The sequence below is a fragment of the Dasypus novemcinctus genome, chromosome 22, assembly GCF_030445035.2.
Source record: "Dasypus novemcinctus isolate mDasNov1 chromosome 22, mDasNov1.1.hap2, whole genome shotgun sequence".
In the NCBI taxonomy this organism is placed as follows: Eukaryota; Metazoa; Chordata; class Mammalia; order Cingulata; family Dasypodidae; genus Dasypus; species Dasypus novemcinctus.
Genome location: NC_080694.1, coordinates 69041999 through 69057850, shown reverse-complemented (window position 1 = coordinate 69057850; position 15852 = coordinate 69041999). Strand labels below are relative to the sequence as shown.

At 44.7% G+C, this 15852-nt stretch overlaps 2 non-coding genes across 2 annotated transcripts; both read right to left on the bottom strand.

Annotated features, from left to right (window-relative positions):
• Positions 1-8384: 8384 nt before the first annotated feature.
• Positions 8385-8457, bottom strand: TRNAR-UCG (transfer RNA arginine (anticodon UCG)). Its single transcript has one exon. It is a non-coding gene; the product is annotated as a tRNA-Arg (tRNA).
• Positions 8458-13336: 4879 nt separating this feature from the next.
• TRNAF-GAA (transfer RNA phenylalanine (anticodon GAA)) lies at positions 13337-13409 on the bottom strand. The gene has a single exon. It is a non-coding gene; the product is annotated as a tRNA-Phe (tRNA).
• Between the last annotated feature and the right edge of the window lie 2443 nt (positions 13410-15852).

Sequence of the window (15852 nt, the reverse complement as noted above, 5' to 3'; positions counted from 1 at the left end):
GGCTCTCCCTATGGGTGCACTCCTTGCGCGTGGGGCTCCCCTACGCGGGGGACACCCCTGTGTGGCACGGCACTCCTTGCGCGCATCAGCACTGCGCATGGGCCAGCTCCACATGGGTCAAGGAGGCCTGGGGCTTGAACTGCGGACCTCCCATGTGGTAGACGGACGCCCTAACCACTGGGCCAAAGTCCGTTTCCCTAAATATCTTTTTAAAAATAAAAATATATATTAAAAATTTTTTAACTTAGCTCGCTGGTGTAGCTCAGCGGTTGAGCACCTGCTTGGCATGTACTAGGTCTAGGGCTCAATCTCTGGAACCTTCTTAAAAAGTTAACTCTTTGCAGCCCAGAATCTTCTCCTCGTGCCTTTTTGTGGATCTCGGAACTAGACCTGAGGCGTCCTAGACCTGAGGGGTCCTAGACATAAGGCGTCCTAGGCCTGAGCCGTCCTAGACCTTAGCCGACCCAGGCAAAACCCCTGCCGGGTGTCCCAGGCCTGGCGCTGGGCTCAGCTGTTCTAGAGCAGGGACCGTCGCGACTTCCCACACTTACCGTTTCCCATTTGGGACCTGTTTTCTCTCTCTGTGGATCTAGATCTCCTGAGCCAACTTTTCCAGGTCTGCTCTTTTGTTCCCGCCGCGCGTTTCCCGGGGCGGCTTTGAGCTGGAAGTGGGAGCTGCAGGAGCCCGAGGGGGAGGCGGGGCCCGGCCGCGGCGCCGCGGGGACTTCGCGGAGGAGCCGCACAGTTGGAGCCCGAGCCGCAGCCGCCCGAGGGACCTCAGCCGCGCACGCCCGGGCGAAGCTGCAGGGCCCAGGCTTGCTCTCCCTTCCCTGTGAGAGGTCCGTGGCCTGGATTCCCTCCGCGGCCGCGGGGCAGAGCTCCGTGCTCCGTGGGGTTTCTCCTCCCTCGGGGCAGAGCTCCGTGTTCCGTGGGGTTTCTCCTCCCTCGGCGCAGAGCTCCGTGTTCCGTGGGGTTTCTCCTCCCTCGGGGCAGAGCTCCTGTTCCGTGGGGTTTCTCCTCCCTCGGGGCGGAGCTCCGTGCTCCGTGGGGTTTCTCCTCCCTCGGGGCGGAGCTCCGTGTTCCGTGGGGTTTCTCCTCCCTCGGGGCGGAGCTCCGTGTTCCGTGGGGTTTCTCCTCCCTCGGGGCAGAGCTCCTGTTCCGTGGGGTTTCTCCTCCCGCGGGGCAGAGCTCCGTGTTCCGTGGGGCTTCTCCTCCCGCGGGGCAGAGCTCCGTGTTCCGTGGGGTTTCTCCTCCCTCCGGCTTCGCCAGGTGCCGGGGAGATTCCCGCGGTAGTGAATGGAGGGGGTGACGCAGGGCGGGAGGGGAAGAGCCCGCGTGGGAGGGGGCCAGGGCCTGTCCCTGCCGAGGGGCTCGGCGTCAGGAGTCACGCGTGGGCGTCAGCCTCAGGAAAGCTCGGCTCAGTCCCCGTGGAATAATTCCCACGTCAGCACAAGGGGCACCTGGGGACCACCCAGCGGGAGCCCGGGGGGCGGGGGGCGGCTCGGAGGCCTGGCTGGTTCAAGTCACAAGTGAGAGGTCTGGGGACAGGAAAATGAAGCCATTTTAAGTTTCGGCTTCACATTTTAAAATCTCTTTTCTAATACAAATCTAGCATGCACAGGTTTTGGGAAAACTCGAACTGATTTTGGTCCATCCAGCCTCCACACGCTAGCACAGAAAGCAAAGGAAGAACAGTGGTCAGCAGAGCGCTTACTAACTCTCCAGCAGCGCTTCCTCTCGCAAGTACAAGCAACTTGGGAAACTCCCGTAGTTCCCGCCCAAACTCCGTGGGCTCCGTCTTCCTCGGGGGCCGCGATGTGGGGTCCCCTGAGGTGTCATGAATTCATTAAAGGATTTAAGAACAAAAAGCTGAAATTCAGGAGGAAAGGGGGAAGACGAGGCACTTTAATCCGCTGTCCGCCGTGCCCTGTGGATTTCTTCACTTAGGGGTCCCGGCTGGAGCGAGGAGTTGGGGCGAGGCTCCTCTCGAACACTGGAAAGTGGCCCTTCGTGAACGCCTGTTTCGTGTGGACCCAAAAGGTCTGCTCGCGGCAGCCGGGCTCGGTCCTCGAGCACGTGTCTGTGGAAGTCGCGCTCAGCTGCGCTGGGCAGGAACCTGAGAGCTGCTCCCTTGAGTTTTCCAAATGAGGTTCCCCACGTGCTCATGGCAGAGGCCGCGCCCAGGGCCTGGTGCTTGTCCAGGGCCCACCACCACTGGCCTGGAGAAACGTGGGACGATGCCCAGCAGCTCTGCGCTGACTCGGCTCTCGGTGGCGGCGGCGGCTGTGGGGGCGAGAGACGCCACGAACACCCGTGGGAAGCTTTTCTGCTCCTCCGCCTTGGACCACCCAGTGCTCAGAAAACCAAGGAAACGCAGGGAAGTCCTTCGTGGAGCTGCCCACCCCCACTGACGTTCTTTCCTGTCCTGCTCTTTAGCGATGCCCCCAAGTGGAACTCAGCGAAGGGAGGAGACCCCAGGGCCGTGGTCCTTTCCTTCCTTGCTTCCCTCTTCCTTCTGAGGATGCCCGCGCCCTGAGTGGCACTAAGGCCCGTGGAAGGGAAATGATGTACTAAATGCTCTTCGTTGGACTTCTTTTCAAAATGTGAGAGCAGAAATCGTGATAATATACATGAAAAGAGTGGGAGGGTCATTCCATTACCTGGTTGCAGAAACAGACACCCTAACTGGACGTACTGGGGACTGAACCCCAGGCCTCATACATGAGTAGCACGTGCTCTACCACTGAGCTACACCCACCCGGTAAACACTTGTGAATATCAGAATATATGAACTACAGGAAGCCATTAAGCCTGCCTGTATGTAAGGAGCTGAAACTATTAGCATGAAAATCTAGAATACACTCCTATTTCTGAAAGCCTAGATTGCTTTATACTTCACACTGCAAAAGGAGAAAATAACAATTGTGGACAGAAGGCCATAGTCTCTACCCACTCCTGTCAGCTCCCCCCAAGATGACTAATGGACACTGACATTCTCCATTGGGAGAGTCCAAAATACAAGGTTCTCTTGCAACTTCAAAATCTCTTTTCAGTGACACTTCCTTTGGAATCACGTTGATGGTTTCTATAGTCAAATGTAAAAACCAGATTAACAAGTATAGAAGAAAATACCTTAAACTTGAATATAAATAGAAAAAAAAGAAACTAACTCCTTTTAAATGAATAATAAACTACACTGAAAAGAAAAAAGAATTAGTCCAAGCAAATGTTTTTCACAGTACTTTGACCTTATATTCACATTATAGAAACAAATGAAATGCACACAAATCTTGCATTCTATTTGTATTTTTTATAGTGCTATGAGTATAGCAATGATGATATTATTTTTGTGTTTTTAAGGATTGAGCAAATGAGTAAATACATGGCTTTGTTGGAAGCCACTATTGTCACTATGAGAATAGAGATACACAAACCTGAATAGGAGGGCAGAGAAGAGTTCTGTCTTAGCCCTGTCTGCTGAAAGGACCTAGAAACAACACACTCTATAGCAATGACCAGCACAAGTCCCATTTCCATGCCTGGGTTTTTTAATACTAATTCCCCTCTAAAAGGAACCAAGGCTCCTGGGAGAATTTGCTGTTATCAGAAGGGCTGGGGCAGGCATCATACAAAATGAGCCTAGGTCATCTTTCTGAGGTAGAAAGTAAGTAAGTGTTCAAAAGTGGTAGCATATTTAAAAGAATGCAGAAACTACTAGGGAAATCTTGAAAATTTTGAGCACTGAATTGAATAATCAACAACAAAGGAATATTATCCTTGGAATCAGAGACCACTTGAGTTCATACTCACAAAAAAAAAAGAAGGAAAAAAGATGGAGGAAAGGAAGGAAGGAAGGAAAGAAGGAAGGAAGGATGGAAGCACTGAACCCTCAGTTTAAAAGAAAGTTATGTTTAGACCAAAAAAATAAGTGGAGATTATTTTTCTGTTTCCATATATTGAAGATAATGTAATACAGTAATTGTTTCCCTCCAAGAAGATTAAAAACCCCAGCGATGCACATCATCATCTATTCATTTGATTAAAGTTATGAATCAGCTATTTGTTATGGGTCAGTCATTGGTTTAATTCCTGACTAAAAGATGTGGATGGATTGGTCTCTGAGCTCAAAGAATAGGGACTGATGAAGATCCAAAGGAAATCTATCAAAACCCAAAAGGTGACCAATCTTCTCTATTCAGACCAGTTATAGCCATAAAGTCCTTTCTGAGGATGTGAAATTGAGGGAAACAAGACAGGTAGAAAAAGGAGATAGTTTTCATTATGCCCAAGTTCCTTTTTAGGCGATTCTTCATTGCACAAAGTGATATTTCCTGGGCCTTATTCATTGCTTGCTGGTGGGGAAGACAGGGAAAGTCATTGAGGAATATATCTACCTAAAAATAATACTTGAGGACACGGGTGTGGACAAGAAAGTCAAGGAAGACTGGGGCAAGTGATCTATAGCATAGGAAAAAGAACATATAGAAAAGGGAAGACACACAAGAATATTCCATCCTGGGACATCCATAGAAATGGCAAAAAATAAATAAATAAATAAAGGCATTCCACAGGTGAGAGGATCTGGGAGAGGACTGGTCTGGTCAGGCAGGTGACAGTCCAGGAGCAGGAACAGCTTCATATGGTCTAGAATTTAGTTGCCCTTCCTTCAATATAGGTGCAAACACAGATCTAGGTGGGGGGTTATGGAAAAGGGGATTTAACAGAACAGATTTTCTGCCTTATTAGGCTTTCAAAGAGCCACTGAAAACTTTTGGTAACTTCGCTGGGGGCAGTAGCTCAATGGTAGAGTGCATGCTTTGCTTGTTTGAGGCCTGGGTACAATTCCCTGCACCTCCACACACATTATTTTTCTTAGCCCCAATACATCTACTGCTCAGAACTCTGGTAACAGGTAAACAAGAGCTTCTTTCACTCATTTCCTGACTGTTTCCTTCTGCCTTGAAAAGTGAACACAAGACCCAGTGGGTTGCCACCATCTAGTGTGGTTGTAAAAACATAAGGAAAAAATGAGTGCGAAGCAATAAGCAACCAGATTATTCAGGATTTTCACCTGGGCTACCCCATTTTCACTATGACTGAAGAGAAAGGAAAACAGAAATGAGGAGTGAAATCAAGAAGCCCATGGGAAAAAAAAAACATACCACCCTCTTCAGATTTCCTTCTTTCTTCCTTGCTGTCTTTTCTCCATTTTCATCTATAGAAATTATATTGTAGAATTTCCCTCCTGGATCAGGCATCTCCACACCATGTCTAGTCATCATTTTCAGTTCCATAGGTGGGTGTCACATGGCTGAAACTTGCCGTTTCTTTTTATTTTAGAGTGTATTACTTCTAAGTAATGATTCCCAGAGGTTCAGCTGAGGTGCTCATGAGACTCTAGAGACATCTAGACAAGATTGGAAGGGCAGACAATTCCAGGAATGCTGTCAGTGGGCCTTATCTTGGAATGAGTGAAAACCTACCCCTAAAAGTATCAGATTGACACTCATTTATAATTTTCCTACACATGGTTCTTATGCCCCCTTTATTTGAACCTATAATTAGCACTGTACCTATTGAATGTGTTTCCCAGAGACTTACATCTTCCAGTTGTTCTTAAGCTGGTTGAGCCCTGAATCTCAGCAGATTGCAGCCATCACCTACCCTCCAGTTCATCAGACTCACCCAGTACAACTAACAAAAAGATGATGGCAACGTCCATCCCCAAAAACTGAGAGTATCTACAACAACAAGCAAGGCAGTTCCATTCATCTGTCCCAGGACATCTAAACTCCTTCTCAATTGGAGGCAAAGTGGGCATCACCATCCCCAAATCCTTAAGACTGAGGAATGAACAAACAAAGGTGGAATGCAACTATGGGCTAAAATAGACTTATTATTATTCTAGTAATATACCAGGTATAAACATAGTGGTTCCTTGGCAAGGGAGAGGGAAGAAAAAGGTGTAACATGGGGCATTTTTGGGACATTGGAATTGTTTTTTCATGACATTTCAAAGATGGATATTGATACAGGACATTATACATTTTGTCAAAACCTATAAAATGGTGCAATGCAAAGTCTAAACCGTAATGTAAACTATAGACCATAGTAGCAATGCTTCAATATGTGTTCAGCAATTGTAACAAATGTACCACATGAATGAAAGATGTTGGTAATGGGGAAATGTGTGGGAGGGGTATATGGAAATCCCAATCACCTATATATATAGATAGATATAGATAGATAGATAGATAGATAGATAGATAGATAGATAGATTTTAAGGAGGTACCAGGAACGAACCCAGGACCTCGTACATGGGAAGCTGGAGCTCAACCATTTGAGCTACATGTGCTCCACTGCTCTATATTTTTGATGTGGCATTTATGTAATCTAAAGCTTCTTAAAAATAAAAGAAAGTAATGGCAAAATGGAAAAAAAATGAAAAATTAAAAAAATGTTGGAGAGGATGCAGAGAAACAGGAACAGCCATTCTTTGTTGATGGCAATGTAAAATGGTGCAGCCACTGTGGAAGTAGTTTGGCAGTTCCTCAGAAAGCTAAGTATTGAATCAGCACATGACCCAGCAATACCACTATTAGACCTATACCCAGAAGAACTGAAAGTCGGGATTCAAACAGATAGTGGCACACTGTGTTCGTAGTGCCATTATTCTCAATTGCAAAAGATAAAAGCAACCCAAGTGCCCTCAACCAATGAACGTATAAAGAAAATGTGGTATACATACAGTTGAATGTTACTCAGCCTTAAAATGTTATAAAGTCCTGATCCATGTGACAATGTAGATAAACCTTGAGGACGTGATGCTGAGTGAAGAAAGCCAGACACAAAAGGATGAATATTATATGACCTCATTGACATGAAATAATTAGAATAAGGAAACTCAGAGTCAGAATCTAGAATATAGGTTACCAGGTGACAGGGTGAGAATAGGGGATGGGAAGTTAGGCATCATATAAACAGGATTCTCATTTCTATGATGGAAATGTTTTGGAAATTGATGGTAGTGATGTTAGCAAACATTGTGAATGCAATTTACAGCACTGAAATACACATCTGAAGATGGTTATAACAGGAAATATTAAGTTGTATATATAGTAACAGAATAAAAATTCTAAAAAATTCACACACTTGTACTACACAGTGAACCGTAAGTTAAACCATTCACTATAATTAATAGAGCAATTATAAAAATGTGTTGTTATTCATTGTAACAAATGCTTCACACCAATGTGAGCTGTTAATAATAGGGTCAAATACAGAAATCCTGTATTTCACCCACGACTCTTCTGTAAATTCTCATCTTCTCTTATGAAAAAACGGCAGGAGGAAATTTTGGGGGCGATAGCTGTGTTCAGTACCTGTCCTGTGCCCACAGTTTCACGAGTGTAAACTTGCCAACTTACCCATACGCTTAAACACGTGCAGCTTACTGCGTGCCAGCTGTGGCTCGATAAAGCTGCTGAAATGTACATTATCTGACAAGCTCATGGCATTCTGCTGTTTTAAAAATTTAGTCCTGGGCCTTCCCCTGTTTTCTATCCTGTGGAAGAGTTTGTGTCTGTTTTATTTGTTCTCTGAACGTTTTGGAGAGGTATCCAGGAAGCGATGGGAAACAGCATTTCCTGGTAGGAAGGTTCTTGACAGCGAATTCCATCTATTTCCGGTTGAAGACGCTCACATGTGCTCTTCCTCCTTGAATCTGACGTGGTAAGGGGCAGTGCTCTAACATCCTGTCCATTCATCTCACTGTTCACGCGTTTGTCCGGATTCCTTCCCTTCTGCAGAAGCCGCCCCGCCGTCGTCCAGGCTTTCTGGGCTCGCCCTTCGGGGGCTCAGGTCCCAGTTTAACCTCGTTCCTCAAAGTCAGTTCCTGACGCTGCGTCTCCGCGACGTGCGGGAGAACCCCGCAGCCTTGTCCGCGAAGGGCCTAGAGAGACGGCGCCGCGCCCGGGGCGCCCCTAAGCTGGGGCGGGTTTTGTGGGGTTCTCGCTCTCCAGCGCCTCTAACCCCGGGGGGGACTTTTCCTCTAGAAAGGGGACGACGTTTAAACTGACTTCAAAAGGCAGGTACTTCCCATACAGTCCCTTTTGAGTGCGCGTATGAGGCGCACATATTTAATTTGGCCACCGAGCCACGGAGCGCACGCTCTGCGCCAGTGGTGGAGGCCTCAGGCACCCCACGACCTGAACTTGACTTTTCCTGCCGCTCCCCCGCTCCCTGGCCGGGAGCCTCCTTTCCAACCTGCCAGATGTCGTCTTTTCCCAGAGGCTATGACCTGGGTTTAGGAGTTTGGAGGGTGGGGATGGGGTTCGGGCAGGAGGCTGGAGCCGGGGAAAGCAGTGTGTGGAAAATAGCAGCTCAACCACGGAGGGATTCGAACCCGCAATCTTCTGATCCGAAGTCAGACGCCTTATCCATTAGGCCACGTGGTCTCATAACGGCCACTATAAGCCTCTCGCCATAACTTTTTTTTTTTCATAATTGAGATTTTATTGTTTGTTTTTAACATCAGCACAGACTTTATGCAGAATTCGTACACAGCTTAATGTATGTAATGAAAACCTAAAGAACCACGTAGTCGTTTTTCTAACATTATTCCAGGACTTTCCCACTTGAAAATTGAAGGCAAATTTTCCTTAAGAGGACATCAAGCACTAATATCTTCAAATGTTGATAAACTGTTACTTCTTTTAAGTCCCACAGATTCACAATTTAATGCCATACACAATACATACTCACATTTCCAATCTTTTACAGCACGTAAGAAAGTTATTACGAAAACCACGACCAGGATGTTACAGAGTTGACAGGGAGAGCCAAGACCAGGGTCTGTTCTACCAGACACGTCTACTAAGAACGGTGGGAGCAGGAGTAATTTAAAATGCTCAACACATATTAAATGCCTGACTGAGATTCCAAGTCACCAGGGCATGAACCAGACTCGGCTTCTTCCTCTGCTGCTTCAGGAGAGGCTGGACTGTCCTCAGGTTTAGTTTCTCCATTTTCTGCAGGTACATGTTCTTTAGTTTCTTGATTAGACACTTCAGCTTGTTTTCCCTTTGCTCCCCTTTTTCCTTTTGGTTGCACTTTTTTGTGTGAAGTTTTATCCTTTTCCGCTGCCTTTTTTGGCTTGGCGTCCACTTTGACAGCAGCGGGTTTGCGGGATCGCCTCGCCCACCCTCTCTTGGGCTCCTCCTTCCACGCCGCTTGTCCGAGCTCCTCTGAGCCGGGCTCACCTCCTCTGAGCAGAGCCTCACCTCCTCTGTTACTTTTAACTTCATCACAAAGATGGTGTAATTAATAGTTAGACGAACGAGGCATACCCTGCTCTCCATAAACACCTGAAGACCCAAAGCTAAACTGAGACCTAAAAGAGAAAAGGTTAGACAGAAAAAGAGCAGAAAGAAAAGTACTTCCAGAAGATGGATCAGAACATGCAATGCTGTGAAGGATTTTGCTCAAATTATTCAAAAATTTAAATGAAGTAGCAAATTCTGCAAAATATTACGTATGCAATTTAAGTCAAGAAGAAATAGCAAATGTGGATGTTTTTGGCCTCCAGCAGGGTCCAAGTCTCCCTCACTGGTTCCTACTGGAAGCCACGGTGCCCAGAGGGTCTCTTCTCCTTCACCTCAGGTGATTCCCTGTACGCCAGAGGCTCTCATTTCTGACTTTATCTTCATTTTGGGGCAAACCGAGTTTGAAGCCCTGATTAAAGAGGAATGTGCGATCCTTTTCTTCCATCCCTTCATGGGCTAAAGCTGCCAGCTTAGAGCAGCACAGGTGTAAATGTTGTTCAAACAGGAAATGTGGGATTCAGTGTAGGGTAGGAGAATTGGAGAAAATAAAACGGTCAAATAAATTGAATAAATAGTAAAAAAAAAAATGTCCCATAGAAAAAAACCCTACAACCAAATATGTTCACTTGGAAATTCGACAAAACACCCCAACAAGTTTAATTTCTTCCGCGACCCATCCAGCGCGGTAGCAGCGGAACGGCTTTCCGCGCAGTTCCGGGGAGGGAGGGCGAGAGGGTGAAGAAATGACAGACAAGATAGCGGGGCCAGGTGGACCTGAGGAGCCTGCAGGAGCTTGCACTACCTCAGGCCCCTAGCGCGATCACGCACTTTATTTTTATTTATTTTTCCTTTATTTTTTAAAATGTTAACATTTAAAAAAATGATGTCCCCATATACCATGCTTTATTTTATACAACAAGTGAAATTAGCACATTCAGCAGTTCTCTCGGGAAACTCTTGTTTCTAGGTCACTACAAATGCAATAGTTCTTCTTCTTTTTAATAGCCCTCTGATAACACAGTTTTCCTGGAATTCTTCTCCATACTTAGCCTATTTTGCTCAGCACATAACCTTGCCCAGGGGCACCTCCTTCTTTATCTACATTCTTGCTACCAACCTTGGAGCCTGCTTTGCAGGGCTCCCCACAGATTTCAATAACACAAACATTTCCAAATGTAGTACTAGAGGGAAGACGCTCCATCTCATTCTATAAGCCTGGATTCCCCGTATTACCAAAACCAGAGGAAACAGTGTAAGAAAAGAAACAATAGGCCAATCTTACGTGCAAACACAAATAGCCACCTGCGTCCAGTACCATAATTGGTGGTCGATTTGACGTTGCACTAAGAGTTGTGAGTCAGCACATGAAGAAATTAAGAAAAATTATCTTCACCTCAGTAGACAAAGAAAAAGTATTTCATGAAATTGAGTGTCCATTCATGATACAACTCTTAATGTAGACATCGAAGAAAATTTCTTTAACCTCATTTCAAAAATACAAAAATAATCTACAGAAGACATAACACTTTGATATAAAAACTTAAAAACATTAAGTCTGAGATTGGGAAGCCGTGGCCTGCACCAGGAATCATCCCTTCTACTCACTAACGTCCTAATGTCCTGGAGGTCCTAAGTATCTGCAATAAAACCAGACAGAATGAAGGTGAAAGAGGTTTTAAAATTATTTATTTTTTATTTATTTATTTATTCCCACCCCTTTGTTGTTTGCACTCACTGTGTCTGTTCATTTTCCTTGTTTCTTTAGGAGGCACAGGAGAACTGAGCCAGAGACCTCCCATATGGTAGGTGGGAGCTCAATTGCTCGACCTGATATGGGCTGTGTGTGGGGGGGGCTGTATATTTCTTTATAAATAACATGGGCTGTGCTGTAAGGTAAATATGTTAATTGAAGCTTACCTGGAATGTGGAAGATAAGTGTGGGGTGTATGTGTTAATTCAGACTTACCTAGAGAGTATGTGTTAATTCAAGACCAATCTGATACTTACCTAGAGAGTATGTGTTAATTCTAGATCTATCTGATAGTCAGATAAAACACTTAAAACTCTAAGAAACTAACAAAAAGTCCTTTTGCATATAGAGACCACCATTTTACTCGCGACTCCTACATCCTCTGTATAAAAGAAACCCAAAGATCCTCTTCGGGGGCTCGGTTTTTATTAGGACAGGAGTCTGCCGAGCCTGACTGCTCGCAAATAAATGTTCCTTTCTAAAATTATTACTGCGTCCTGGCCTTCCACATGCGATCATTGAATCTCTCTGCTTCCACAACAGACCCACATCCACTTCCCTAAAATAGTTTTGATATTTAAAACAGAAGAAACAGAATTGTGAATTTGTTTTACAGATTGTAAGATTGTACAATGATCAGCTTAAGAAATCTAAAATTAATTTGGTATAAGTAGTAAAAGACAACACATTTCCCAGCAGCTATAAAATTAGATTCAATAAAGAAAAATCTAGAAAGCACAGAAAATTAAATATTCACCTATTTCCCTAACAAGAAAGTACCACAAAACAAATATGGCACGATTTAATATATGAAAACTGCAAACTCAACAATTTAATGGCTATAGTCTTGTAGTGGATATACCGTTATCTTGTGCAGCTAATAAATAAAAGCAAGTGAATGATTACCACAGGCATTATTAGGATGGTATTCTTCCAAGGAGTTTTGATGTTGGAGAAGTGTAAAATGTTTTCAGGGCTGTTGATGAAAAATAGACACTTTATACCGTAAACAGTTTTTGAAAAGAAGGAAAAATAGTTCAAAAAGATAAAAACAAAGGATTATTATCTCTAACAAATAACTTCAAGAAAGATGTTGAAGTCAGAGGGGAACAAAATCGGATGTGTGCACCTGAGTCCTGATGCCTCTACTGCCCACCTGCTTTCATTTCTCAGGATTCTGGGCCCTTGTGATTCAGAACATGGTTCACATAGAAATGCTTATTTTTATCCTCTCCTGGATCCAAAACCAGGAGTAACTTAAAATGTGGATATTCCAGACAGACATGCAAGGCTTCAGAGATATCTTGAAGCAAGAAACTTGGGGCTATTCTTGTAATCATTTAAAAGCTAATGTTCAAAAATTTTCCTTACTCCCACAGTTTAATAATGGAATGGACTCAGAAATGTAGAATTTTGATTTGCAAAATTTCCCTTCTATATAGTGCATCAAATAGATACACACAGGGTAGAGTGGTTCTGTTATTACATTTCTTCTCCACATTTCTCGTGGTTATAAACACCCCTTGCCCACCACACACGTAGATATTCTCAGAGTAGAAATGTGTAAGTGCAATGGCATTGGGGTGTTGGAAATTCTCACCTCCCTAATTTCCTAGGTTTTCTAATTTTGAATAAAATATCTACAATGTTAGATAACACTTCATGGGAGACCAGAGTGGAATAAACAACCAAATGAGAAAGTGATTTAAAGAGAGAGCGAGAGAGGTGTGGAGCTGTTCTTTGTGGAGTTATGAAATTATTCTAAAATGTTATGTTGTGATTACACTAAAAGCCATTGAGTATACACTTTGGATAGAGCGTATGATATAGGAACATATCTCAATAAAACTGCTTTAAAAATAAAAAAAGTAACTGTGAAAAAATAGCCAGATTTAGCACCTATGTACAGCAGGGGAAGGACAGAAAGATTGATGAGTGAAGAAAATTTTTGTTAGTTCGTTTTTCATTATTATAATTATTATTGAATTAATGAAAATGCTGTAATGATGATTGAGGTGATGTATGCTCAATTAAGTGGGTATACCAAATACAATGGATTGTACACTTCGGATGAGTTTTATGCATTATTACTATGTATCAATAAAATTGATTTCCTTAAAGAAAAAGAACAAATCTGTATGTATACGCCTTTATTGGATTAGCAAAAAGGAATTAAACCTTCTAGTGATAGATCCACTCTTGGGGATTGGATGCAAGTGTTAAGGGAGGGCAAGGAAGTACACCCCAAAACAGAAGAGAGCACGCCGGGACCCGGGATTGAACCAGGGACCTTTAGATCTTCAGTCTAACGCGCTCCCAACTGAGCTACCCCGGCCCTTTGAAATGAAGCCTTAGACCTTCTTTCAAGAAAGATTATAAAGGCTTCATTAGTGATGTTTCAGTGTTCTTTCATAGTTAATCTAATCTTTTGAACTTCACCTACTCACTCACCTGGGAACACACGGGCTCCAGGGCCGCCCAGGTATGAAAACACGATCCAGTTTTCAAATGGACGAGCTGACAGAGGGAGAGGGAGGAAAAGGGGCGCATCACGCCAAACAGGAGGAAGCTTTCCTGCGCGGTCGCCCCCGGAGCTGCATGACCCTAACATTGCTCAGGAAACTAAAGGAAATGAAAATGAACTAGCGAGCTGCTTCTCTTTGTCTTCTTCTGGTCCTTCTTTTTCTGTCTTGCACTTTTTTTTTTGTCTTTATTCATTTTTTAATATTACATTAAAAAAATATGAGGTCCCCACATACCCCCCTCCCTCCCCACCCCACTACTCCCCCCACAGCAACATTCTCCTCCATCATCATGAGACATTCATTTCATTTGGTGAATACATCTCTGAGCATCCCTGCATTTCATGTTCAGTGGTCCACATCATAGCTCACACTCTCCCACGTTCCATTCAGTGGGCCATGGGAGGACCTACAATGTCTGGTGATTGTCCCTGCAGCACCACCTAGGACAACTCCAAGTCTGGAAAACGCCTCCACATCTCATCTCTTCCTCCCATTCCCCACATCCAGCAGCCACCATGGCCACTTTCTCCACACCAATGCCACATTTTCTTGGATTACTAATCATGATAGTTCATGGCTAGAATATCAGTAAGTCCACTCTAATCCATATTCTATTCCTCCATCCTGTGGAACTTGGATTGGTTGTGTCCATTCCTCATCTATGTCAAGAGGGGGCTTAGTTTCCACATGGATGCTGGATGCAATCCCCCTGCTTTCATTTGTAGGCACTCTTGGGCCATGGTGTGGTGGTTGACCTTCTTCAACTCCATGTTAGCTGAGTGGGGTAAGTCCAATACACCATAGTGTAGGAGTTGAAGTCTGTTGAGGCTCGGGGCCTGGCTATCATATGGTCAGTCCAGAGATACAGATCCACTGGGTATATATTAAACCCCAGCACCAACTACAATTCTGGTAAAGTAACAGGAAAGGCTTGTGAAAAGAGATCACATCTGAGTCCAGCTCCATCACACAGAAACACCAACTCCAATGAAGGGCCAACTGACATGGCACTGAACTCTATCTACCATCTCTCTTGCTCTTTAGTGACACTGCAAAGGGGGAAAAAAGGTTAAGAAAAGAATCCATTTCCCCAACAAGGTTCAGACTCTTTAGCACTTCACGCTAAGACCACAATACAAGAGGCGCAAGAAATAGCTAATCCTTAAACTGAGAAAGCCTTCCCAAGGGTGAAGACGAGTTGGGGTGTAGCTCAGCGGTAGAGCGCTGTGCTTTGTGCACGAGGCCCCGGGTTTGAGGCCCCGGGTTCGTCCCTGGCACCTCCACAACTGTCTTCTACCTCCTTCAAAAGGACACCTTGGAATTTAATTTCCAAATACAATCTCTTTTCCGCACACATGAAGGTGGTTACTTTAAAGATTATCTGATTTCTGTTCTGTAACCTTAGAAGAGGGCAGAAAGAATATCTTTCAACAGAAAAGTCGTGCCTTTAGGGCGCAGTCCACCTGGGCCCCCATTTTACACTGTTATGAAAGAGAAGCAAGGCAGAGAGAGGAGGAAAAAGATCAGCGCCCTCTGACAGTTTCCCTTCGTTCTTATTTTCTTCCGGGCAGAGGAGACACAGGGTCCACCACGGGTCTCCCCAACCGACCGCGCAGAGACCACTGCCAGGAGTCCTGTCCGCTGAGGAGACACTGGGGGCTGCGAATCCGGAGTCTTTCTAGGCGAGTGAGTGTCAGGATCTGGAAAACGAAATAAAGCCTGGTAGGATTCAAGGCCCTCCACACCCGACAGTGAGGAATAAACCTGAATCCTACATTCCCAACTGATATTCGTAATATTCACTTCACTGCGCTTTCTCACTCTTACTCTTCCATTTTTCCCTTTGCTTTAACTCTAAACAGCACCAGGGGCTCTCAGTTAACATTCAACAGAGGCCCCACGTGAAGCACGAAATATTTCTCCATCATACACATTCGACTGAATGATGAAAAGTATAACGTGAATACCAAGGAGATTTGGCGGCTTACACTGGTAAGGAACAGACGCCTTTTCTGTTTGTTTTCTTTTCAGGGTGAACTCACTCACATCTGCTTTATATGACGGAAAACACCCAGGACTTTCTCGTCCTCTGATGCACCTTTTCAGGATTTCCAAAGCTTTGTGATTTCTGCACTGGAGCTACGTGTGAACCTGTTGCCTGCTGAATCAATGCCTCTTTGAGATGAAAGAGAATGGGGTTTGCTCCCCGTTGGCCTGTCTGACACCCCTTACCAGGCGGGGTGTCCTTACTTC